Genomic DNA, 27,162 nt, shown 5'->3' on the forward strand with positions numbered 1-27,162 from the left:
GTCAATCATCTCTCACCTTTAATCTATAAATGAGTCAGGCCAAGTTTACTCATCCTTTTCCCTATCACTGTTTCTCCTCCAGGAGAATTATTGAACATGCTTTGCGCCATAACCCTATGTATAATGTAGCAGGATATGACCATGGGGCCTGTGTTTGTTCATTGATTTTATTAACCACCCCATCTTCCCCCTTACGATTGTCACTCACCCATTCCAGCTGCAGCCTGTTGCTTCTCCCCTGCCCCCTGAGCCCTTGTGGACCCTTTCTGTCTTGATGCCTTTTTCTCCCTTGGATCTTGTTTTTAGCTTTTTCTTCTTTCTCCTCATGGTTCCCGAGGAAGACACTTTAATTAGCAATGGCTCCTTCCCCTTCTCAACACTTCCTGTAAGCAGAGAAATAAGGGGTTCTTCTGAGAGGGCCCCACCCCCCCCTCTTTACCACTGTAGATTGGACTTGAACATCGAGGGTTCTGTTTGTGATTTGCTGTTGATGTGTCACTTCAAGATTGGCTCTCGATAAACAGCTGAATCAGATTGTGCAGTGCCTGTGGTGGCCACCTTTGGCAGTGTCGTGGCTGGCTCTAGGTGCGTCCCTGGCGTGTCCTTCAGGCCTGACTTTTACCCACAAAGGCCATGCCAAGTTCTTATGTGACTGGCAGACTGTTTCAGTACCTTGTAGCCTTTTTCCCATTCCCATAGCAATACATTCAAGATCTGGTAATTTATAAAGAACAGTGGTATTAATAGCTCATGAGTCTAGAGACGGGGAAAGCTTAAGAACATGGCGTCTAGTCGACTTCCGGTGAGGACCTTGTGTGGCTTCAACCGCTGCTAGAATGCCAGGACTGGGGAGGAAAAAATGACCCAAGTTTACCATAATCTGCTCTTGAGAGAACCAACCCAACCCTACAAGAAAGACATTGGCGTCCTAAGGCCCTGGGAACCTTTGAAAGGCCATATTCTCCTCATTAGGTTCTCCCACGATGAAAAGTGGCCGGGGAGGAGAGGGTTGATTTCTCCTTGAAGAGTCCAGTGCAGCCTTGGGAGACTTCAGGACAGGAACCTGAAGGCAGGGCGAGGCCACCAGGGGAGCTGCTTGCTGGCTGGGGCCTCAGGCTTGCTCAGCTACTTTCCTTATACCAACCAGGACCCTCTGCCCAGCACTGGCACCACCCACAGGTCTGCTGGTACCTCACCCATCAATCAGTAATCAAAAAAGTGCTCCCCAGACTTGCCTACAGGCCGGTCTGATAAAGGCCTTTTCTTAATTGAAGTTTCCTCTTCCCTAACGACCCTGACTTATATCAAGTTTACAAAAACAAACAAACAAAAACAACCCCCCATCCAGACTTTTTTTTCCACAAAAAAATACTTGGAATCATGTATCAACATGAGTTTTGAAGGAGTGAAACTGTATTTAAGGCACCTGCCAACCTGTGGAGGCAGGCTCTGATACCTCCCTGGTTTGCCCTATCGGCTCAACAACTCTTTCTCAGTCCTCAGATGTGGTATTAGATCCTCGTTCTCTGTTTAAGAATACCCACATGTAGATACCTTGTCTATTTGTTTTATTTGAGACCAGGTCTCTTGTAGCCCAGGTTGGCCTTGAAGTTGCCTCGTAGCCAAGGATGACCTTGAATTCATGATCTCCCTTCCCCATTTCCCAAGTGCTGAGATTACAGGTTTACAACGCCATGCCTTGTAAAAGCAACTTTTCTCTCTTTCTTTTTTTTTTTTTTTTCGAAGACAGGGTTTCTCTGTGTAGCCCTGGCTGTCCTGGAACTCACTCTGTAGACCAGGCTGGCCTCGAACTCAGAAATTCGCCTGCCTCTGCCTCTCGAGTGCTGGGATTAAAGGCGTGCACCACTACTGCCCGGTGTAACTTTTATTCTCCTGTATAATTGTTGTCTTGGAGGCTTATTGCCTCTGTCTGCAGCCTAGGCCTAGTCCTGGAAGCTTCTAGCCTCCGTTCAATCTAATCTAGGTCTAGAATGTTTTCAGCCTCTGAGACTTTTGCTGAATAAGATCACCCTTTCTAGTTCCTTTTGAACTGTAGCTGGCTGGTTCAACTCAGCTGTTCTGGCTCAAACACCTCTCCAAGCTGACTGATTCAATCTGGCTTCTCTCTCTGTCTCTGTCTCTGTCTCTGTCTCTCTCAGCTGTTCCAGAGTTGCTCTGCTTGGCTTTATACTAACTTTGGCAATCTGTTCTAATCTTCTGGCTACTTAGTCTCTGGCTCATTCTGTCTCTACTTGTGTCTAGCTTGTTCCATCTCTTTCTTCAGCCTCTATGACTGTCCCAGTAAAACTGCCTCCTGCCTTTCTCCTGCACCGCTCTGTTAAGTAGCTTTCTTTTTCTCTCTCTTCATGTGAGAGTTGGGCAGATCCGACTTTGTCAAATCTTTCTCTGATTCGTGACTTTGCCACTCATTTAGACATCACTTTCAAACAAGGTGCTTCTTTCTACAAAGTAACTTTACCTTCATTGGGATTAAAGGTGAGAACTAAGGGGGTGTGTCTGTATTTCAGGCCGAGGGATTAAAGGTGTGTTTTAAGGGCTGAGCCACACCGCAACTAGAAAAAAGGTTGTTTTGTTTGTTTGTTTGTTTGTTTTGTTTTGTTTTTTTTCTCAGTATGTAATACAATCTCAGGGTTCACAGTGTGATCAAATATCCTGCAACATTACCTGGCTCTGAATGGTCTTTGAGTTCATATTCTCGAATCCATGTAACAGTCGAGGCATGGTTTTCAACATGGCTGTGGGGGGAGGGGAATACCAGATTACTGGGGTCTTGTTGGCTTCCAGCCTAGCTCTAGGTTCAGTTAGAGACCAAGGGAATAAGGTGGCTTGTGATGGAGTAGACCACCTAGCCTCTGTGTGCACAGGTGTGTGTGCCTGCACACATGCACGTGCATTTATTACACACAAAAGTATAAACAAAACAAAAGAATAGCAACAATAACTTACCACCCTCAGAACGGGCATCTTTACAGTTACTGAACACTTTCCAATAGTAAGTAAGAAAAACCAGACTCTAGCTGGAGTGATTGCGCTTGCTTGCGTCGGCGTGGCTTCTGGTGATTGCCTCTGGCAACCAGACAGTGGCCACATGGCTGCGTGTCGGAGGATGTAGCACCACATTTAAAAAAGGCAAGAACAAGATAAGCACAGGCGACATGGGTAGCATCAGGGTGGCGTGCTAAGAATGGTGGGACCTTTGTGGATCTGTGCTGGGCGAGCTGGCTTCGTGGGCCATGGTGGGACTCTTGTGGCCATGACAGAATTCTGTATATGTTTTTAATTGAGAATGTAGACATGTAACTTCTCACAGCTGTCAACACCTGTCACAGTATATGCTTCAAATGGCTGCAGGCTAAGGCACAGTGAATTTGATGAAAAGTCAGTAAAAAAGTATTTGTGTACATACATACATACACACACACACATAACACAAAGACACATATACAAACTCACACAAACACGCATACACATACACACACACACATACACAAATAAGTATGTGTGTAGAAGCCAGAGTTGACATCAAGGTGTCTTCTTGAATCACTTTCTGTGTTGGATAGGGTCTCTCACTGAACCCAAAACTCACTGATTTAGCTAGAGTGGCTGGTCAGCCAGACCTTGGAACTCTCTTGGTTCCTTGATGTAAAAGAAAAGTGGCCTGACCACTTTTGTGTCCAACAAACCCTGTGTCTTCAGTGCTGTGTTACAGGCTTGTGCCGCCATAGTTAGGTTCTTCCGCTCTTTTTTTGAGCCCTGAGTGTGCTGTGCATGTATACCTGGATAGGTGCTGACAGCTGTGGGACTGTGTTCCCAATCAAAAACATACAGAGACCTCCACCATCACCATTCTAGTCCTACAGTCCCCATGTGGGCTGGGTATCTAAATTAGGACCTCACTGTAACACTTAACTCACTGAGTGAGTTATAGCATTAAGGCAATTTATTTTTTTGTACAAGATTTTAACTAATTTCTATCTGAAAAAATGTTACATAATGTGGAATTTTCTATTTGGGGTATCATGTGTGAATTAAATGGTTTCGGGTTTGGGAGCTTGGGATTTCAGATTTTTTTTTTTTTTTATTAGGGAAATTCAATCCTGTACTATAGCTGGTTTTCTGTGTGGCTTCTTTTGTATCTAGCATGAGTTACCTGTAATTTCTAATTTCCATAAAGTTAAGTCGTTTAGTGCTGGGGAATTGTTTCAGTTGTTTAAGAAGACTTGTTTTTGCAAAGGACCTGAGTTCATTTCCCAGCACCCATGTGGCTGCTCTCCAGGGCTGTAACCACAGTTCCAGGAGATCTGGAGCCCTCTTCTGGCCTCCCATGCAGGCATGCACATGATGCACAAGCATGCAGGCAAAACATGCATGCGCATGTAATGATAAATCTAAAAACATTTTTTAAAGAATGAAGTTACTTGGAAATAATCAGGTTCTAGAAACCCTCTACATATTTGTGATATCTTTCTTATTTGTGATCAATTTTTTTATTTTTTTGTTTTGTTTTGTTTTGTTTTTCGAGACAGGGTTTCTCTGTATAGCCCTGGCTCTCCTAGTAGACCAGGCTGGCCTCGAACTCAGAAATCCGCCTGCCTCTGCCTCCTGAGTGCTGGGATTAAAGGCATGCGCCACCACGCCCGGCTGTGATCAATTTTTTTAGTTGCTGTTGTTGGCAACCTCCAGTTCACTGGCATTTTCTTTCAGCTACGCATATTTTTGAACATTTCTAAAGACCTTTTCTTAGAAACAGCAGCTATCTTTTGCCTGTTTAGGTTCTATTTTATTATAAAAATATAACATCCTAACAGACTTGGCCGTATGGACTTGCTGCTAAACACACTTGAAGGAAACAAGAGCTGGAGCAGAAGTAAAAGCCAGCTCTCTAGAGAGGCATCTGTGGACCTGCATGTGAGGTCAGGAAGTTGTGCAGGGTTCATCCATCCTGACCTGCCTGGACTATTGATTAATCCTTTAGACTCTGGAAGTGGCCTGGATTCCTGCCCCCTTCTTACTGAACCTTCTTCTCTTCCCTCATGGCTCCCATTCCTGTCCTAGATGAGCCACAGTGGGTAGCCTGTATGTGCCTCTTGTTTATACCCCATGTTGAATTCAGCCATCTCGCTCCACACTGGTCTCCTCATCAGCCCAGCCTGCCTTGCATCACAGGAGCCCTGGGTGTTGCTGTTTTTGTGCTTACACCTTCTGTAGTGTGGCCCCTACCAGACCTGGGAGCACCTACTCATTAACATGCATTTCCCACTTGTCTAAAAGTCTGTCCTACCTGTCAGACGCAGCTACTGAGAAGCGTCAATTCTAGAGCGATAGGTTTAAGATGAAGGTGCCCCCCACTCCTGGATGGCAGGCAGGCAGGCTTTAGTGAAGGGATGCTTATCTGTGCAGAGGTTCCACCAGCAGAAGCTTGGCTCTTCTGAGGGTGGCTGTCTTCTACCTAGCATGTAGTACTTACTGCATGAGGTGGAGAAACTGGGAGAGACCTCTCAGAGACTGCGTCCTCCTCGGGGCTGTCTGCCGACAGACCAGGGCCATGCCCGCCACAGCCTCCATTCCTGTTGCTTCTCTGTCCCCATCTTCCTGTGGGGACAGCAAAGGTCAGCGTAATTGAGGCCTGACACATCCGCTTTCCAGATCCCCACTTCTGTTAGAGAAATGCTGTGGCCGATGTTAAATTTAGAACATGTAATTGCATTTGCATGTCTTGTGATGGACATTGATGTTTCTGTTTGCTTAAGGATCTTTTTCCTCTGCCAAACTCATGTGCTGCTGGATGCAGGGTTGCACAAGCTTCAGGCTGCTGGGAACATAGAGAGCTGTGTTCCTGTTGACTTGAGAATCACTGCCTCCTGTTATGACTTCTTCAAGGTTTATTGTGGCTGGGGACGCAGCTCAGTTAGAAGAGTGTTTGCCTAGCATGCACAAGGTCATGGGTTCAATTCCCAGCACCACATAAGCTAGATGTGGTAGATTATGCTTGTTATCCCAGTACTGGGGGGTGGAGGCAGAAGTTCAGGGTTATCCTCATGTATATAGTGAGTCAGAGTCTAGCCTGGACTACATGAGACCTTTCCTTTAAAAGAAAAGTTTATTATTGTCTGCATTCTGTCTTGGTACAGTGAAATCACTCCCTAAATAATTGGTTAACTATCAAATAATTAGGTTGACCTACATGAAACTATCTATATCCAATCACTTTCAATTTGTCAAAAGTGCAGACTTATTTTATGTGATTCAGTTTGGTATAATGGAAACATGGAAATCTTGGAAAATACTATATCTATCTATCTATCTATCTATCTATCTATCTATCTACCTACCTATCTATCTACCTATCTATCCATAATATCCTTTAAGTTAGCTACTCTTAGCATTGAACCCCTGTTAGTAATGGGAATCCTTATTTTCTTCTAGATTATGCACATACTCCTTAACCTAGGCAAGGGTATAAAGGATAACAACAAAATTCCTCCTTCCCTCCCAAGTATGGAGAAAGGATCCTGGCCTGCTACGACCTCAGCATCCCCAGGGAGGTGACACAGTTTTAGTACTGAGTGAACAAGAGCAAAGTTTACTCTGCAACCAAGAGCAGCTCTTCCTGGCTAAAGCTTTGGCCTACAGTGGACACTGCAGTGGGGAGGACTGTATTGTGTAGTGTATCCCCTCCCAGTAGTGGTACCCAGACACCTGCCATCACATGTGAGCACCTCTCTCTGCCTCCTCCCTGGACAGATTCCTTCTAATCCTCCCCTGTCCTTGCAGTCACACTTGCCCTCTGCACCCTTCCACCCACACCCCTCCACCCCACACCCCTCCACCTGCACCCCTCCCACAGCATCCCTCCATCCGTGTACCTCCACGATTTGCCTACCCCAGCACTCCTATCCTCTGCAGCCCTAATCCTGTCTCCACATTGGCTCTCCCGTAAGAGCCATAGGAGTCATGATTAGGGCCTAACAACATGCACAGTGTATATCTGGGTTTCCCACCATCCCCACCCTTTGAGTCCTGAACCTGCTCCAGGCCTGTGCCCCACCACACGGGCTGGCACCTTGCGGGAATCATTAGCTCCCTAGCTGGTAGAAGAGCTGGGTAGATCGGACTGGGAATTGGGGCTGGCTTCTGACACTGTCACTTCTCTGGTTCTGTCCTCTGGAAAGCCCAGTGGTGTATCACAGACCCTGTTCTCACACTTCTCCAGGCCGCCGCTCCAGGGGGCGGTGGCAGCAGCAGCAGCAGTAGACACAAGATCCCCTTTGACAGCCGGTATACCCCTGTCCCTCCCATCTGCAAATACACTCAGACAAAATGAAGTTCAGTTCACTCCAGTGGAAATATATCTGTGGAGTTAGGAGTTATAGCTAACCATGCAGTGCTGATGCTGATGCTGATGCTGATGCTGATGCTGATGCTGGCATTTGAGTGAGGTTTCTGCTTTACCAGAGCTTTGTTCACTGGCATTACACAGTCTTCACCACAACCCCTGAGACTTGACACTGTTATCACTGTCAAAGTTCCGGCATTGCCACTCTGTCCAAGATCACAGCACTGGTAATGATAGCAGATCAAGCTTTGGAGTCAGATGGTCTAGCCTCAGGTTACTCAGGCTGTCCCATGTTCTTCTACTCTTCACTGTGAAGATGGGGGTCACAAGCTCAGCCATGTCAAATGGACTCTGGCACCCACAGAGGGACAGAGTGTGCAGTCAGCTCCCATTCCCTGACAAAACAGCTAAGAAACATTAAAAAAAAAATTCTGGACAGGCATGGTGGTGCACACCTTAATTCACAGCCCTCTGGAGGCAGAGGCGGGTAGATCTCTGAGTCTGAGGCCAGCCTGGTCTACAGAGCGAGTTCCAGGACAGCCAGGGCTACACAAAGATACCTGTCTTGGAAAACAAAAACAAAACACAAAACAAAAAACAAAACAAAAAAACCCAATAATTCTGAGGCCAATTCTGCCACCACGCCTTCTCGGCCATGGTGGGCAGTGTCCTTATTCTGTAGGCTAGAATTAATTCTTCCTTCCCTCTTTTGGTTCTTGTCAGGGGTTTAGTTAAAACAACAACAACAACAATAACAAAATAACCAATGAACTCTGTCTCAAAAAAAGAAAAAAGATGGCTCAACGTTCACATGCAAAACTGCCTATGGCAGTGTGAGTGTAACCCCGACGTGGTGGGGTAGAGACTAGAAGGTCCTCGGGCTCACGCCAGCCAGGCTAGCTGTAATGGCAAGCTTCCGGTTCAGTGAGAGCCCCTGTTTCCTGTTTGCACATCCACACTCATACAAAGCATGCATACAGGAAAGAAAAAAAAAAAAAAAAAAAAAGACAGCCTGATCTAGTTTAGCAAAAAGTGACGAAACTAAAAGAATGAGTGAGCCCATAATTGTGTTTGGAGATTTCTGTTCTCCTCAGTTACTGACAGAACAAACTGAAATTAGTATCTGTCTGTTACATACATGGAGCATTTGAGCAAACTGAACAGTCAGCTATACCTACAGCACATTCCTAAAAGCTTATCCCTATCAGCTGAAGCGCGTAGGCTTTTCAAAGACTCTGACATGCTCTTGGGGTATGTATGTACTAAAGCCCTGTAGCCCAGCACATACCATATCACGTCTTCTTATACATTTAAAAGCAATGCAGTTAGGGCTAGAGATGGCTCAGTGGTCAAGAACACCGGCTGTTCTTCTAGAGGCCCTGGGTTCAACTCCCAGCTCCCACATGGAGGCTCACAACTGTCTGTAACTCCAGTTCCAGAGGATTCAACACTCTTTTCTGGCTTCCAAGAGTATTGCACAGGTGGTGCACAGACATATGTGCAGGCAAAACCCCCATACACATAATAAAAATAAATCTTTGAAAGACCCATAACATTCAAAAATACGATTATATAAATCACTTCTCATGACAAAACGGGTGTGAGATACCACAGCATGTGTACTTGTGAAGGAAACACACAAGTACACCTGTCCTTGTCACTCATTTGCATATAATATTTGAGCTACCCCAGTGACAGTGAATTCTGGTGAGCACATGATGTCTGGAATAGTGCAAGATGTGGAACAAACCCCCAAATCAATATCCTCATGTGCAGCTAGGCAGGGTGTGCATGGTCGCAAGAGGCCATTCTTCTGACCATACCAGGATTTCTCTAAATGCAGAGAGAAGGTGGGGGAGTTCTCAAAAACACACACAGGCAGGCAAAGAATTTCCTCTTTCCCCTCTGGGCGCCTCCCTGAGCTAGCCAGCCACTTGGTGTGAAGTTGATGGGAAGATGGGACAAATCCCACGTCTTTGCTTTCTTTCCTTCCTCATTCAGCAGTGAGCAGGAGGTACAGGGCGTTAGTAGAAAGTGCCTGCATCAGAGTGAAGTAAGAGCTGCGTCAGTGCCATGCGGCATCCCCTCAGTCCTGCTGAGCATGAAGCCTGTGTTCATATGATCCACGTGGGTTATTGCATCATTTCCATGGTTCCAAACATGGAGTAAATGCTCTCAACTGGCATTGTGCATTATAAAGATAGATGTTAAACCTATGTTAACAACTAAAATTTGTATTCTTGCCTAGCATAGTACTAAGTAGCAAACCCACCCTGGCATGTCCAAGAGTCATGGAAGAGAAGGCAAAGGCTTTCATTTAATTAATTTAATTTTTGTATGTATATGTGGTGTATTATTATTATTAATAATTATTATTATTTTGAGACAGGATTCTCTGTAGAGACCTGGCTGTCTTGGAACTTGCTCTGCAAATCAGGATGGCTTCAAACTTGGAGATCTGTTGCCTCCCAAGTGCCCCCTAGCCCCATGTGTGTGTAATTTTTTTTTTAATAAAGTTTAAAGGTACATGATTAGGGGGCTAGGGAGATGACTCAGTGATTAAGAGCTCTTGTCTATTCTTCCAGAGGTTCTGAGTTCAATTCCCAGCCTCCACATAGCAGCTCACAACTGTCTATAACTCCACCCAGTTCCAGAGGATCTGACACCCTCACACAGACATATATACAGGCAAAACACTCACACACATAAATAAATAAGCAAATAAATACATAAATAAAAATTTAGAAAGAAAGGCACATGATTAGTATAAATTTTTATGTGCTAACAAAATCTATTAGAGATTTTTAAAAATCCACTTAAAGTAACATCCCAAACTATGAAATACTTAAAAGCTATAGTTGGCAGAATGTGTGTAAGAATTCTATAGTAAGTCCCTTGTCAGCCAGAGGCATTGGATCTTCCTGAAGTTGGAGTTGTATATGGTTGCAAGCTGCCCAGGGTGGATGCTGGGATCCAAACTTGAGTCCTCTGCAAGAGCAGTGTATGCTTTTAGCCATTGAGTCATCTCTTAATATTTTTTTAACATATGTGTGGTTCTGTGCACCATAGTACATGCGTAGAGGTCAGAGGGTGGGCAAGAATCAGGTCTTCCTTTCCACCACGTGGATTCCAGGGATCAAACTCAGGTATGAGGCCCGGTAACAAGTTCCTTTACCCACTGAGCTATCACACTGCAACCTTTTAAAAATTATTAATAACAATTTATTTTATATTACTCCTATGAAAATAATCCCTAGCAAAGGCCCTTCAGATAGGTAGAATTACACCTGGATGTTGACTTATCTTCACAGAAGAAATCTTTAGGACTTCCTTAGTTTTTTCCCCAATTCCAGGGTTTCTTTTTGTTTGTTTGTTTTTTTGTTTTTCGAGACAGGGTTTATCTGTGTAGCCCTGGCTGTCCTAGAACTCACTTTGTAGACCAGGCTGGCCTCAAACTCAGAAATCCGCCTGCCTCTGCCTCCCGAGTGCTGGGATTAAAGGCGTGCGCCACCACGCCCAGCTAATTCCAGGGTTTCTAACTGTAGTCAGTTTTGAGTGTGTGATTTTATTTCTGAGTTTGGATCTGCATGGTTTAAGTAGCCCAGATCTCTCAGTCAGTATTTGGACCACCACTGATTAGGTTGGGTCTGTCTGTCTGTCTACCAACTATCAGTCATCTTTTGAATTTTATTAATTTGCATAGCGAAGGGACCATCAGCCTGTTGTGATCCATGGAAGTCTCTTATGTCATACTCACTTCCTCTTCAGCTATGGAACTATATGGTATTAAGAAATGCCGGGCGTAGTGGCGCACGCCTTTAATCCCAGCACTCAGGAGGCAGAGGCAGGTGGATTTCTGAGTTCGAGGCCAGCCTGGTCTACAAAGTGAGTTCTAGGACAGCCAGGGCTACACAGAGAAACCCTGTCTCGAAAAAAAAACAAAACAAACAAACAAAAAAAGAAATGATAAGGGCTGGAGAGATGGCTCAGTGGTTAAGAGCACTGACTGCTCTTCTGAAGGTCCTGAGTTCAAATCCTAGCAACCACATGGTGGCTTACAACCATCTGTAATGAGATCTCACGCCCTCTTCTGGTGTGTCTGAAGACAGCTATAGTGTACTTAGATATAATAAATAAATCTTAAGAAAAAAAAAAGATAAAACGGTTCCCAGAATTCTAGGGTTCCATGCAGTCCTACACATTATGGGACCCTCATTTGGAAATATGCAATACTTAAATTGGAAACAGATTATGTTTTCCTAAATTTGACTTTAAGCAGCTCCACTTCTTCTTAAACCTCTATCAGCTCTGCTTTCTAAAAAAAGAGAAAATCCTATGCTGACATGGGTGTCTGGGTGACAGTAAGTGACAGATGATTGGCCAGGTGGATTGTGTGCCCGGGCTTTGTCCGAGCATCATGGCAGGCTCCCCTCCGTTGTCAGGCCCTTGCAGCCTGTGCCAGGAGTTGAGGTACGGGCAGTGAAAATGGTGACATTTTTGGCATACCCGATGGGCTAGATGTGGAGGCTGTGGAGGGAGAAATTTGCTGAGAAAAGGTGCTCAGCTCTGAATCCTGGAGATTCTGCCTGGTTGGGGGAGAGGGTGGAGGGTCTTCCCAATAGGAGGAAATTTCCACAGTTGGAGTCTCTATCCTGACAAGTCTTCAGGCTGCTGTTGGTCAGTGGGGAATTTCAGTGGGGACTGCAGATTCATTCCAGAAAGATTACAAGGCAGAGGGGAAGAGCAGAGGGAGAGGAAAGGAAGCCCGTCTTGAAATACCCCATCTTCCGCACAAGGTGGCCCCTGTGGTGTTTCTACTCTTGGCCCATTTCATTTCCACAGGTGTGTGATGAACATAGTTCTGGATTTAGACCTATCTTCCTCCCAGCCATTTTCATTGTGCATGTATCTCTGTATAACAGAATGTAGAGTCAAAAGAGAGGGCGCTTGCTTAGTGCTGGGGGTGTGGCCAGGAAAGCTCTGTGGATAGGTAGCATTTAGCTACATCCTGAGGGAAGGGGTGAGCTGTGGCCAGCCTGGGGAGCTGTATTTCAGAGAAGCATGTCTCATATTGGGGTGAGAAGTGGTTTTGTTTGCTGAGTGAAAAATGATGACAGAGAGAGAGAGAGAGAGAAGAGAAGGGGCGGTGGCTAAGAGAGGAACTGCAGAGGAGCCATAGACCAAGAGGTCAGTAGAGGAACCAGGGACCAAGAGAGTGCATAGGCAAAATGGTTGAGGTTATATAGGAGAAAAGAGAAACCTGGGGGCTGGGAGGAGAGCAGAGCTCATGGCTGGAGAGGTTTAGGGTAGGTGGTGTGTGTGTGTGTGTGTGTGTGTGTGTGTGTGTGTGTGTGTATGCCTGAGCACCAGGATGACACTGTAGTAGGGACTGAGGGAGCCTAAGATCTTGGTATGCTAATAGGCATATTAATGCTAATAGGCATAATAGGGGAGCCACAGGTTCTTTTGCCACAGTTAAGTAGGAACTGTCTTAAGTGCCTGAGGGAATGGTGGATTTTGTGTAAATGGCTGACTTTGGAAACAAGAATTTCTTGAGATCTAAGTTGTCTTATAACCAAGGGGCCAGCACACCCTTCCCTCTTCTCCTCCTGCCTCCCTGTATTGTCCCAAGTGGTGTGTCAGATGTTTGCCTAGCACTGGGAAGTCAGTGAGGACCTTGTAGATTTCCCCTGCTTAGTGAGGGAAAGTGAGGGGAATCTGTCAAGGACAGACACCCATTCAACTAGAAGACAAACACTTCAACTAGTGATACAACTGTGGGTTTTATGGAGCAGAATGCAGCCTCCAAGTATATTACGAAGTGAGATGAAAGGTTACCTCCCCAGAGACTGTGGTGGAAAAGTTTGAGAGATCTTGAATATAGATGTTAACACTTAGAGATCAAGGGTCTTGGCAGGGAACAGGGCACATGAGGCAATAGCTTGGCTCAGGCAGACAGTCTTTGTGGAGGAAGTAAGAAGATGTCTAGGGAAAAACCATAAAGCCCAAAGTCTGTAGACCTTGCAGGCCAGAACTAAGACTGAGAACTTTTGGACAGTGGGCTGACTGCGGTGCTTTGGCTGGAGGTGGTGTCTTATGTGAAGAGACGTCATGACCACAGCAAGTCTTACAAAAGAAAGCATTTCATTAGGGCATTTCAGAGGTTTAGTCCATTATCATCATGGTGGGGAGCATGGTGGCACACAGGCAGATGTGGTACTGGAGAGGTAGCTGAGAGTTCTACATCTGGATCTGCAGTCAGCTGGAAGAGAGAAGATACTGAGTGTGGATGGGGTTTTTGAAACCTCAAAACTTACCCCCTCCCCAAGTGACACATTTCTTCCAAGGCCACACCTCCTCCAAAGGCCCCACCTCCTAAGCCTTCTCATGTATTGCCATTTCTCAATGACTAAGTATTCAAATATGTGTGCCTATGGGAGCCATTCCTATTCAAACCGCCACAGGTGGTACTTGGAAAATGGCAAATTTGGAAGGTTAATATGAAATTGGGGTGGATCACCAGGACCAGAGAGGAGCCAGAGAGACCTGAGTTTTCCAAGCCTTATGGGAGAGAAAGGTTTGGGGTACATGTTGACTGGAGGAGTAACAAGGAGACCCGAAGACACTGACCTGGGAATACCAGGGGCTATGAATGGCCCAGTCACTGCAAGTACTTTGCGCAGCCCCAGTGAAGCAGGGATGCAAGCTGTACCAATTAACGATGGTCAACAAGGGTTGCCTGAGGCTTGGTTGTGTTGAATACCTTTCCTAGTCAGTCAGAAGAATAGTTTTCATTTCTTGGTTGATAAAAATGGGACCTCAAATTGACCCTGGATGAAGACACTGGCCTTGAACTCTTGGGTATTCACTTTGGTTTTAAGTAGTTTTCTACCCCTGGATGCACCTTTGAGTTTCTGGGTGGCTTTTTAACAATATAATGTCTGGACTTTGGATCTCACTGTTTTGGGATGTTGCCAGCCCATAGTGCCCCACATGGTGCTAAGATGTAGCTAAGCTGGGATCTGCTGAGGAAGGGCAAGGGGGATACATGCAGGTGGTCCTGGCTCAAGACAGTGCTGGCTGAAGAATGGGGGTAAGACAGATGACATGTATATTTGTCGTGTGACTAAGATGACACGTTGAGAAGACGGGTCTGTGATCAAGCAAGGAGAAGATGACAACATCTGAATTTAAAACTGGGAACTGAAGTACGTGCAGGAGACAGCACGAACGAATAGAATATCTGACTGGAGAGCTTCGAAGCAGGGTAGAGAAGAAATGGCGGGAGGAGGAATCTTAAGGTGAGACTGGGACCAATCATGTCATTGTTAACAAATGACAGCTAATGAATGGACATGGGACAGCCTGGAGCATCCATTCCAGGGCTTTTTTTTAAAGTACCAGGAAGGTGGGATGGCCTTTGCTTTGTTGTAGGGTGTATTATTCTCTACCTTGTTGTGGTGGCACAGGGACAGCAGTCACCAGGGGAGGCAATAATGCAGGTATGAGGGGAATCCTTCTTTTTGTTTCCTTGAATTTTTGTGACAGGCTGTCCTCATGTAACCTGGCCTTGAACTTGAAATCCTGCCGACTCGACTCTCCAGTGCTAGGGGTTCCAGGTATGTGCCACCACGATTGGCTCTGGGATCCATACTCTTAACGAGGACCCTTTGGGCGGGGATATGTGTGCCCCAGAAACTGTCCTAGAAAAACAGCAGTTGGTACAGCACTGGCCTTGTATGTAGAAGGCTCTGGGGTCCCTTTCCAGGCTCACACAGGAGCCAGTGTGGCGGTGCACACCTGTGATTGTGACCCTCAGGAGGCAGAGACTGGAGACGTCGGAAGGGTAACCTGCATAGTGCGTTTGAAGCCAGGCTGGGTTGCATGAGGGTCAGAGTCAAAAGGCCAAAGGAGAGAAAAGGAAAAGAAAAATAGGAACTTGGGATTGAGTCAGAAGTGGTAAACTGGAAAACATAAGTCTGGATGCCTCCAGGAGCACTGTGAGAGGCTGTGGGGGAGGGGCTGCCCAGCCCTAGTGGAGGGACTGGGAATGAATCAAGTCCCAAGGAGGAAAGCTTGGTCAGGAGAGTGGATGTTCCTGCCCTGTGCGGCCGAGTGGGCAGAATGTGTCACCACCAAGACCCGAGGTGGGCACTTCAGATTCCCAGAGGTCCCCCCCCCCCCAAGGATTCAGATACAAAGGAAGTGGGCCTCTGGGCCTGTGGAGTCATGGACTGACTTCCTCCAAATTTTGCCATGCCACGTTCATCTGACGATGGTTATTTCTGGAGTTCAGACATTTCCTTTTGTTTCTAGACTACGTTCGGCCAGCAAGCTCCAGGGTCCACTGGTCTTTTTCCCAGCACTAGGATAAGCGGCGTCACCATGCCTGGCATTTTGACTTGGGTTCTAGGGATTGAACTAAGGCCCTCGGGCTTTATTTATTATTTATTTATTATTTATTGGCTTTATTGGCAAGCACTTTCTCAGCTGCTTGTCCCTCCAGCCCCTGGGACATAGTTTCCAGGTTCCTTCCCATTCAGTTCTAGAATGTAAGGGAGATTTGTGTTAGAAATGCAACCCTATAGGTGGAACAACAAAATGAACTAACCAGTACCCTCAGAGCTCGTGTCTCTAGTTGCATATGTAGCAGAAGATGGCCTAGTCGGCCATCACTGGGAAGAGAGGCCCCTTGGTCTTGCAAACTTTATATGCCCCAGTACAGGGGAACACCAGGGCCAAGAAGTGGGAGTGGGTGGGTAGGGGAGCAGGGTGGAGGGAGGGTATAGGGAACTTTCGGGATAGCATTTGAAATGTATATAAAGAAAATATCTAATAAAAAAATAAATAAGTAAATAAATAAATAAAATCTTAACTTTAAAACAACAACAACAACAACAAAAAGAATAAAACCTCATGAGATAATCTAAAAAAAAAAAAAGGAAATACAGCTGGCATTGCTTAGAGCAGCAGTTCTCAACCTTTCTAATGTGGCATGTGACCCTTTAATGCAGTTCCTCACATTGTGGTGACCTCCAAGCACAAAATTATTTTGTTACTACTTCATAACTGTAATTTTGCGACTGTTATGAATATGTTACCCCCAAAGGGTCTTGGCCCACAGGTTGAGAGCCCATGGCTTAGAACCACAGCTGGACAGTGAGGTGAGGAGCCCTCACCCTCACATTACCTTCTACGTGCTTTACTCTTTTGCCTTTCTTTCATTCGTTATTGGCAATCAGGTAGGAATCGGACAGGATTTCTTATACCCCAGAATCCATCCATGAAGATTCATCGCACAGGTGACGTGTTTCCCCGTGTGTGAAGCACACAGTTTGTGTGCCTAGCCACAGCTTCTCCTCCCTGGCCCCTTGCTGACTTACTGTTACTCTCCCCACAATCAACCCCTGGCTCCTAGTTACTGCAGCATCTTTATCCTCAGGATATTCAAGCCCCACCCCCCCCAGGCCTTTCATCTCTAGGACCCTGCATGAGGCCTGCCACCCACTGGGAAAGCTCAATAGGTTTAAATTGACCACTTTAAAAAAGAAAGGCCTGAAGCCAAACATGATTAAAACATTTTAAAATAGACTCTGCAAGTGGGATTGGAATTATTTGGCTTGGAGATAGAGACCAAGGTGACTAAAATAATGAGGTTCTATCAATAAAAAAAGTGCTGTGGCCAGCCGTCTCCATTTCTTTGCTGAAGCAACAACAGCAAGGGCAGTTTTTGATTGGCTTTGTGCTTCTTAGTCATCTGGGGGAGTAGACATTTGAGAAGGAGACTTGTGCGCTACAAAATGGCAACGTTCTCCCTAGTTTTAGGAACTCATTAATTACCCTAAAACTTAGTCCATATTGAATGACCAACCCCTGGGTTAGCAAAAGAAGCTCAACCCCAGTGCTTCATAGCTGCAGGAGAGCAAGGAGCCTTCTCGGGCTTGCTTACTGGGACTGGGGCCTTCTTTGTGAGTGTAGTTATCAAACTACAAATATTGATACTCTGCAAGTATCTCTAGTATTCTCTGAGCATGAATGAACAAGTGGATGAATCCTGTTTTGGGGAACAGGGAAGCATGTTAAAGCTGGTCTTTGTCTTGCTATAATACCAACAAGTTCATTCCATGCAGGGCAAAGAAGTGTGCTAGTTCTTGACAAAGCCAAACTCACAGACTTATCCAGTGTAGCCCCTTATAGGCAGGAGGGCTGGCGCAAATGGGGTTTCCGTTAGTGCTACAGAGTCCTGGAGTTGTTTGTTTATCTTTTAGGAGGCTAGACAGAGCCTATTGTGGCTACAGTAAGAGAACCTGAGGGACCAGCCAGGTCAAAGACAGAAGAGCCTAAAGGTCATGGCCTCCATGTTTGAGTCTCTGGGGGGAAGTCATCACATCAGAGCCTCACAGTATACCCATGGGAGCTCTGGCAGTACAGCAGCAGGCCACCAGGAAGCTTGTACAAATGTCAAGTTGGATGGCTGCATCATCTAGAAGCCCTTTTAGTTTTTGAAAAGACACTAAGTATCTTTCTCTAGAGGCATACATAAGATCATAATACAGGAAGCTTCTGGAAGTCCCTTTGGCAGAAACTTAAGAAGTACCCAGATGGGGAAGGCAAGCACACGAGCCCTGTATTGTATTCAGGATGGCTGTACTTAAAGAAGACCCCAGAATACTCTTGGCACTGCAATCTAGAGGTCACACATAGTCACATCTCTGTCTACAGACTTTATGCCTCCTCCGGATGCCTGTCCTGAGCTCCTGGGGAACTCTAGCCCTCACCCAGTCTGGGAGACCCCCTCATTTTAGTTAGCAGAGGATACTGGAATATAGGGAAGAGACCTGGGCTCCAGGAAGAAGACCAGGTTCCACTTTCAACATGGCTAAGACACCATGGTTTCAGAAAGGCTGTCTCTCTGGTTTCAAGTCAGTTCTTCTACCAAGTGAGCATGGCATGCTCTGCTTTTTCCCCATGGTGTTGGGGCTTGTATAAGAAAGGAGCTGAGGCACGTGGAAGCTCTCCAGTATTCCTTTCTCATTATTAGATCTGTGTAACCACTATCTCCTTTCTGGAAGCAAAGAGGGAAATGCCGTAGGAATGTATTTTATGCTGAGCACTATGGGAGATGGTGTTGAGATTATCTCTCTGAAACCTTTTATGTTATTTTTATTGCTTAATTAATTAATTTAGAGACAGGGTTTCTCTGTATAGCCCTGACTGTTCAGGAACTCCCTCTGTAGACCAGGCTGGCCTTGAACCCAATGATCCCCTGCCTCTACCTCCCAAGTGCTAGGTCTAGAGGCGTGTACCATCATGTCCAGCTTGAAACTTATTAGATTGGTCTTCAAGATCCTGGTGAGGATTAGGAACCAAATGTCAGGCAGGTGAAATTTATTGCTCCAGCCTTTGTAGCCTACCAGCTCAAGGCCAAGGCTGATGATCCCCTGTCACCACTCATTGTCAGTAGCCCTGGACAGCTTACCAGCTTTGTTTGTTTGTTTGTTTTTTCAAGACAGGGTTTCTCTGTATAGCCCTGGCTGTCCTGGAACTTTGTAGACCAGGCTGGCCTCGAACTCAGAAATCCACCTGCCTCTGCCTCCCAAGTGCTGGGGCTAAAGGCGTGCGCCACCACACCCGGCTGTTTTGTTTTGTTTTAAAGATTTATTTATTTATTATATGTAAGTACACTGTAGCTGTTTTCAGACACACCAGAAGAGGGCATCAGATCTCATTATGGATGGTTGTGAGCCACCATGTGGTTGCTGGGATTTGAACTTAGGACCTTCAGAAGAGCAGTCAGTGCTCTTAACCACTGAGCCATCTTTCCAGCAACAACTTATCAGTTATTCTGCGTGCTAGGGGAAAATCAGATTAACCACCAAAGCACCCCACCCTCAAGGAGCTGGCTTAGTAGACAGACAAATGAGTAAGGGAGAAAGGATGAAACAAGCAAGGAGCAGTGGTAGAGCTTTCAATCCCAGCCACTGGGAGGCAGTCAGGGAGGGGATCTCTGTGAGTTTGAGGCCAACCTGGTCTACATAGTGAGTTCCAAGATGGCCAGAGTTACATAAGACCCTGTCTGGAAAAAACAAACAAGCATAATACAAAAATAGAACGGAGGGAGGGAGGGAGAGAGGGAGGGAGGGAAGGGAGGGAAGGGAGGGAAGGGGATTGTGCCACTTGGTGTGGTAGGCAAGGCCTCTAGGAAGAGGAGAACCTGGCTGATGGAAGCCACTGTGGGTGTCTCCAGAGGTCTGACGCACGCTTCCTTCTACAGAGCTGGGAGCTCCTCTCTGGCGCATAGCATAGCCATAGGCTCTGGGCACACTGTCTTGGGTTAGAGGAGACTGGCTGCCTTGTAAGGTACCATTTCCTTTACTCCCTTATGTCCTGCAGCTGCTTAGAGACTTTTTTTCCAAAACATCCAAGTATGTTTTAATGAAGAGAGGCTCCTGAGCTGCCTAACCCCAGCAACAGAACATTATCAGTCTCCAGGGTGACCCGTACCAACCCTGGTACCAGAGTGCTCTGGAATCTTCAGGCTGCAGTGAGCTATAAGACAAGACTGGCTTTAGGCAAGAGAACCAGCAGACCACCTCCAGGGGGCAGCTTCTATTTTAAAGCCCTCTTAGAGCTCCTGTTTCCCCAGGGGCTATTAGAATGCCTGCCTGCGGTGAACACTTTCTCAGGCTGCATGGGCTGGAGGAAGTGCTGCTCTGTGCCCTTGCCCACTTGGAAGACTTGTTTATGTATTCATTGTTTTATATTTGGGGTTAATTTAAAAGATATTTCTTTGTTGATTTGTGTGTATGTGTGTGTATATATGTGTATATGTGTGCAGAGCAAGCACCTTTACCTACTAAGTTGACTTGATGGCCTCTTACGTTTCTCTTCTCTTCTCTTCTCTTCTCTTCTCTTCTCTTCTCTTCTCTTCTCTTCTCTTCTCTTCTCTTCTCTTCTCTTTTCTTCTCTTTCTCTTCTCTTTCTCTTTCTCTTCTTTCTTCTTCTTTCTCTCTTTCTTTCTCTCTCTCTTTCTTTCTTTCTTTCTTTCTTTCTTTCTTTCTTCCTTCCTTCCTTCCTTCCTTCCTTCCTTCCTTCCTTCCTTCCTTCCTTTCTCTCTNTCTCTCTCTCTCTCTCTCTCTCTCTCTCTCTCTCTTTCTTTCTTTCTTTCTGAGATAGAATCTCATATAGCGCAGGCTGGCCTTGAACTCTCTTATGTAGCCAAGGATGATGTTGAACTCCATCCAGATCGTCTGCCTCTGTCTCCAAAATGCAAGGACTGTAGGCTGTGCTGTGCACCCACTACGGGCTATTCGTTGCTTTTCAAATGATTTTATTTATTTGTTTGTTTGTTTGTTTTAAGAAGAAATTTGGGCTGGAGAGATGGTTCAGTGGTTAAGAGCAATGGCTGCTCTTCCAGAGGACCTGGGTTTAATTCCCACATGCACATAGAAGCTCGAAACTTGTAACTCCAGTCCAGGGGTTCCAACACATTCACACAGACATATCGTGTAGGCAAAAACCACCAGTGCACATCAAATAAAAATAAATAAATTAAAAAAATAATAAATTTCCATAGACTAGTTTTAGAATTAAGAAAACCATTTGAATTTAGGAGAACTTCCTCAGATGGCCATGTGAGATGTGATAGACTCCGTGTGCTGCTGCACCAGAACTACACCAAGCAGGAAGAGGCCTGGTGCCAGCACTCCTGCCTATGTAGCTGCCTCAGTGGGGCACCATCTCATCTCTCTGACCTCACAGAGAAGGCTCGAGGCTTTATTGTGTGGGAACACCAGGTTCCTCTGTATTCTATCTCCTCTCTCTGTCTCTGTCTCTCTCTCTCTGTCTCTATCTCTCTCTCTCTCTTTCCCCTCCCCCCTCCCCCTCCCCTCCTCCCCTCCCTCCCCTTCCCTCCCCTTCCTCCTCTCTTCCCCATCTCTCTATCTCTCTGTCCTTAGGAATTGTTCTGTAGCTCAAGCTGGCTTCAAACTGTCTATCCTCCTGCCTCAGCCTCTCAAGTGCTGGGATTACAGGACTGTGCCATAGTGTCTGGCCCACATCTTTCTCTTCTATCCCCGCCTTCGTGAGGATGTCATCACCACCTCCCTGGTGGAAGTTGTGCATGCATAGCGTGTAGATGGTGGTCTGTGTCTGTGTACATGTTCTCTGCCTGGTGTCCGGGTGGCTTGCCACCCACCTGCTCTGCAGTCTTAGCTTCCTTCCTCTCTGTTGTCGGGATAAGGGTTGGGGAAGCCTGGAATGTTAGTGAGGCTCACATGGCAGAAGCTGTATCTGGGGTGGCAAGTTGGTGACCATTTCAGTGCTGCTTGCTGGCTGTGTGGTAAATCTCATCATGATCTCACCATCATGGGTCTGTCCTATTCAACAACTTACAGATTACCTGGTGGGGGATGGGGCCAGACTGGGCCTTGGGGACACAGCAAGGAACAGGACATTTGTACCTGCTATAGGGAAGGCAGGGGTGCCTTCCAACTCTGCAGAAGGTTCTGCGGAGCAGATGGAAGGCCTGAGCAGGGCTGAGCAGGTAGATGGGGTGTGGCTCAAGTGAGGTGGAGGCTAAGAAGGTGAAGGATGCAAGCAAGCTGCTGTAGAGGGAGGAGAGGGAATTCTGAGAAGGAAACGCCCAGACCCGTGACTCCCAAGGTCTTTCTGAAAAAGCCATTTGTCATAGTTACCCAATCTATTTTGGATCCTCACTGGGGTTCAAGTTTTCCCCAAAGGCTGCATGCCCCTTCCCAAAGGTTGTACCCCTCCAAGGTTTCACCTCCTCTCCCAAAGCCTCTCAAAGTACAAGAGCAGTGCTGACAGAGATCTTCAGAACAGGGCCTGCTTCTCAATCATGTTCTTGCTCAAGGCCATACCTGCCTGGCTTTCTCCCACCTGACAGTGTTCCCTAGGGGACAGGGACACATGACCGTCACCTGTCCTTCTGGCCAGCAGAGGGCAGGTTCACCGCCAAAGTGAAAGTTACTTTCCCCAAGCACATTTGAGGGCACATCTATCTCTCCTAATGTGACACTCTTACACTGTAAATATGAAAGAGGAAACCTCCATGTCTCACATTGTAGAAGAAAATGACTCCTGCTGCATTTGGAGACAATGGGAAATCTACAGATATATATTTTTGTTTGGGTTTAAAAATGTATGTAGCACAGTAAAGGAATTACCAAGATGGCTGCTCTGAGATTTGGGTAGGTGGGATATTGTGGATAAGAAGAATATCCAGAAGCATCTAGAAGAGTCCAGAGCAGATAGAAAAAGAAGCAGAGTGGGGCATTGTCAGGGATATCTTTGAGGAAAGTGAGCTAAGAACAAGAAAAAGCACAGAGCGGGTCAGGGGAGAGCCTCGCTGTTATACAGAGAATGGAAGGTACCAGGAGGGCAGAGTCCTGTGAGCTACAGCAGCCTGGGAGCTGGCACCGTGGAGGAGGGGTGGAGGAGGGGAGGAGGGCCAGGAGGCTGCAGTGGACTATGAAATGCATAGCCAGTGTGCCTAGGGATGGAAAGGGCCTGGAGGCCAGCCTGGGCTTTGGTGTGCACCTACAGGAACATGCCAAGGGAAGTAGCCCTTTCTGGTGGGCAGAAGCCCATCTCACATGGTTCTGTGAAATGCTGGCTGTAGGCTTTGAGCAATCCCGTAGTCCAGCGTGAGCTGAGCAGCAGAAACCTCGCTTCTGGACATATGCACTGCCCCTTGGGACTGGGGAAACTGGAGTTTCCTTTGGAGCCAACAGCCAGTGCTTTAAGGTTGATATCTTTGTGACAGTTTTCGTTAAAAACAAGCCCAGTGTCCTTTACAGGGAAAGATGGGGTTGTACATGTAAGTAAGTTTGAGTGCTTCAGGGTAGTTTGAAACCCAGAGTAAGCCTTGAGCGTGGGAGGGGATAGTGTTTTGGTTTGGGGGACATTGTTTTGGTTTGGTTTTTTGAGACAGGGTTTCTCTGTGTAGCCCTGGCTGTCCTGGAACTCACTCTGTAGACCAGGTTGGCCTCGAACTCAGAAATCCGCCTGCCTCTGCCTCCCAAGTGCTGGGATTAAAGGTGTGCACAGCCACCACGCCCTGCAGGACATTGCTTTGTTGTACTGCTTTCTGTGTGCAAGGGGGCGTGATAAAGAAACTGTTGGCATGACCACTCCAAGAGACGGTCATGGTTTTTATTGCAGACATGAGAGGAAGCAGGGAGAGAAAGAAGCAGACTGAACACAGCCAGGGCTAGGGAAATGGGAGAGCAACAGGAAAGAACAGTAGAGAAAGCAAGAGACAGAGAATAGAACACGTGTGCTGGAGAGATGGCTCAGCCATTAAAGGCTGGGTTCACAACCCAAAATATAAGGAACTAGAATGCATGCATATGTGCACACACACACACACACACACACACACACACACACACACAGAGTGAGGGGAGGGAGAGGTCACAAGAAGAGAGCATAAGTGGATAGCAACAGGTAGAGAGTATGGTGAGAATAAGAGCAGAGAATCATGGGAATAGCTGGGTTATAAGAAGGATGGGTATCTGTGGGGAGGGAAGCCCGTGAGCTAGAGAGAGTTTAGGGGAGGGGAGATGAGAAGAGCCAGGATGTGAGAAGAGCCAGGATGCTAGCCTGGCTGATGAAATGTGGCCAGCATGGGCTTTGATATGCTGACAAGTGCCACTGGTAAATGTTAATGGGGAGCCATATGTCCCTTCTGCTGGCTGTTTTTAAGGGAAATAATGCCTCTGGCAGATGGGAAACAGTTTCACAAGTTCCTGAGGAATGCTGGCTTTTATCTAACCTCCAGAAAGGCCATAGTCTAGCCTGAACTCCTTTCTGGATATATAGACTGCCTTTTGGGTCATTTGGGCTTGATCCTTTCACCTGCAAAATCAGAACAATGTCTCATCACCTCAGCAGTGACTGGGAAAGAGAGGAAGCTGAGAAAGTGTCACTGTGTCCAGCATAGATGTACCAGTGACATGATGGAGGACACTGAGGCCTGCGCTGCCCTGGCTTCCTCACTCAGTGCAATCCCTGGGTCCTCTGAGGGACCATGCCTTGGTGTCCTGGAAGGCCCCTTACTACCCTCAGGGATCTACCAGTGCGCACTTGAACCTTCCTTCCCCAAGGCCAGCTTCTGCTTCCCTGGATTATCCGAGGTTCCCTTGACTTGGCCGCCTTGGCTTGCTGGATTTGTGAGACCTTGGCTGAGCCTCCCAGCCCCTATCACTTAGGTCAGAGGCTGCCAAACTCCTTTCAGGCCCTGTAACCATTATGCCAGCAAGGGAAGGCATGGCGATGGGGTAGAACAGCTGGACGGAGGGAAGTGAAAAGGACCAGAGGCTTACATGAAACTCCAAACCTGGCCTCCTGCTAAAATTGTTAGAGAGAGGTGGATTCATGAGGGTCGGACGGAGGGGAGTTTCCTGACATGCTCAGAGCCTCCGAACCTACTTCCCTGCAGAGAGTGTTTTGGAGCCAGTGGGCATCAAATGCTGGTTGGGAGAAGGATGGGGCAGCTGTTGGCTGGGTGCTCGAGGTCAGAGACAGTGTGACGGTCTGAGAACCACCCGCCTCTCCTGCTCTTTGTAGTCCTTCCCAGACTCCATGGACCAAACCTTCCCCAGTTCCGATTGCCTTCAGAAGTAAAGCCAATGGAGACCCGGCAGGATCAAGGCCTCGGATCGGGACAGAACAAATCGCTTCAGGGGCCACCTGGCTAGTGAGGGTTGGACATAAGCCCAGGGTGCTCCTGAGTATACCTTTATTTTAGAAACATGCACACCACAGATGCACAGTCCTGCAAAGGACGTCATCAGGCATGAGCCCTGCGTCTGCATTCCTTGAGTTAAAATGTTACCCGTAAGAGTTTGGTTTTCTTGGGCTACCACCCCATAGGGTATCCATGTTTTTCCCATTTGTCCTTATGAGATGGCCAGGCAGGGAGACGGGGCCTGCCCATGTTGGGGGGACAGGATGATTTCAGAACTTTAGTTCTAGTTCAGGCTGGTTGTAGCCAGGGAAAGAAGTGCAAATACCTTCTCCAGAGTCAGACCTGTGGTTGTAGGGCATCCTTCCCTGCTTGGAGCCCTCTGTTTGAGGGCACTGGGGTTCACAGTGGAGACCTAGCTGAATGGCTCCTAGTTGGATGCTACCTGCATGTGCAGTGTCTTTCTTCCAAGTCTCTCAGACCCTCAGCCCTAGTGTCTGCTATACAGAGGAAGCATAGGATGCCAGCCTGGCCTTGCCGTCCAGTCCTGCCAATTTGTGGCTCTGTGAGCTTGGGAGTGGGCAGAGTCCAAGGCCATTTGTCCTCTGAGCTGGTGGAGATTCTTGGCTATCTTGCTAAACTGACTCTGAGACCCAACAGAGTCCACTCATACGATTGGCTTTAGTTCACGGAACATACCTCAGAGCTTTTCAGATGCTCAGGCTGATGGAGCCCACTGAGTCTGGCCACTTAGATGGCAGGGACCGTCAGGGAAGCAGACAGTACAGGGTGTTGCTGAAGATATTGATCCCATATAGTGACAGCTGGGGCTGCCTCGGCCCAAGAGTAACACAGATCTTAGATGGTGAACTAAGAACTTAAGAATTTACCTACAGTGACTTCTGAGTAGCCCAGGCACACATTCCACCTCCTAAATCATCATTATTCAGCAACTCTGTGGTGGGGCTTCCCGTAGACTCAACACTGCCAACTACCTGTGCCCTGCCCCAGCCCAGGAACGCTCTGTAGGGTGTGGTGGTGAGTCCTCAGGCTGCTGGTGACCAGCTCTGAATAAATGAAAAACAGCTCAAAGAGGGTGCGGCACAACCAAGAGAGCCCAGAAAAAGGAGAACTCATCCTCTTATCTGTCTTCTAAAGCATGCATTTAAAATCCCAGTGCTGACTTCACCATAATTCCCCTAACCCCAGACTCTGCCATGTACGCTGCTGGGCTGATCTCTTCCTGTGGGGCCAGAAACTAAATTCCTAATTTCCTTTCCATCTTGCTTTTCATCATCGATCTTGTGGGGGGTGGATGGAAGGGTCTGCTACGTCTGCCATCTCTTGGTGGCAACTGTCCTCCCTTCCCTGTAGGACTTGAGGAACCAGGGCAGGGAAGAAAGAACAGCTTCAAGAAGGTGTGGAAGTGGGCTGGAGAAAGAGCTCAAAGCATTGACTACTCTTGAAGACTCGAGTTCAATCCCCAGTACCCACGTGGTGGCTCACAACTATCTATAACTCCAGTTCCAGGGGATCTCATGCCCTCCACTGGCATCCTTGGACACCAGGCATGCACATAGTACACAGACATATATACAGGCAAAACACTCTTATACATAAAATGGAGGGGAAAAAAAAAACCCGAAAGAGAGAAAGAGAGCCATGGAGCTGGTTCCGGAGAAGTTAGTTCGAGCTGGACCAGGAAGCAGCTTTGCCTGAGAAAGTCCACTGAGCCCAGTGGGCTCGCAGGCCAACAGGGAATCAATGCCTGGCCCAGCCATAGCTCAGAGCCAACGAGCAGCTGCTAACACCAGAAGCCATGTGCGATGGGAACATTCAGGTCCGTATCCAAGGCTCCCTCCAGCAGGAGACTATTGGGTCTGCAAATCCAACAGCCTTTTAGGCATGCCTGGGCACCAGGTCACCCAGGGCAGCACACGGAGCAGCCTCCCGATAGCCACGCTCTTGCACTGGCGCTAGGTACTTGCAGACAGCAGGTACTCACAGCACCTAGTAGGCTGGCACTAGGCTTGTGGGCAGCGGTTCTCACAGCACCTAGTAGGCTGGCACTAGGCTTGTGGGCAGCGGTTCTCAC

At 47.1% G+C, this 27,162-nt stretch overlaps 1 protein-coding gene across 5 annotated transcripts in view; it reads left to right on the top strand.

Moving 5' to 3' along the window:
• The window catches only part of Adcy3 (adenylate cyclase 3), a 78,869-nt gene that overhangs the window by 12,343 nt on the left and 39,364 nt on the right, over nt 1–27,162 (top strand). The window lies entirely within an intron of this gene.

The sequence above is a fragment of the Mus caroli genome, chromosome 12 (genome assembly GCF_900094665.2).
Source record: "Mus caroli chromosome 12, CAROLI_EIJ_v1.1, whole genome shotgun sequence".
NCBI lineage: Eukaryota > Metazoa > Chordata > Mammalia > Rodentia > Muridae > Mus > Mus caroli.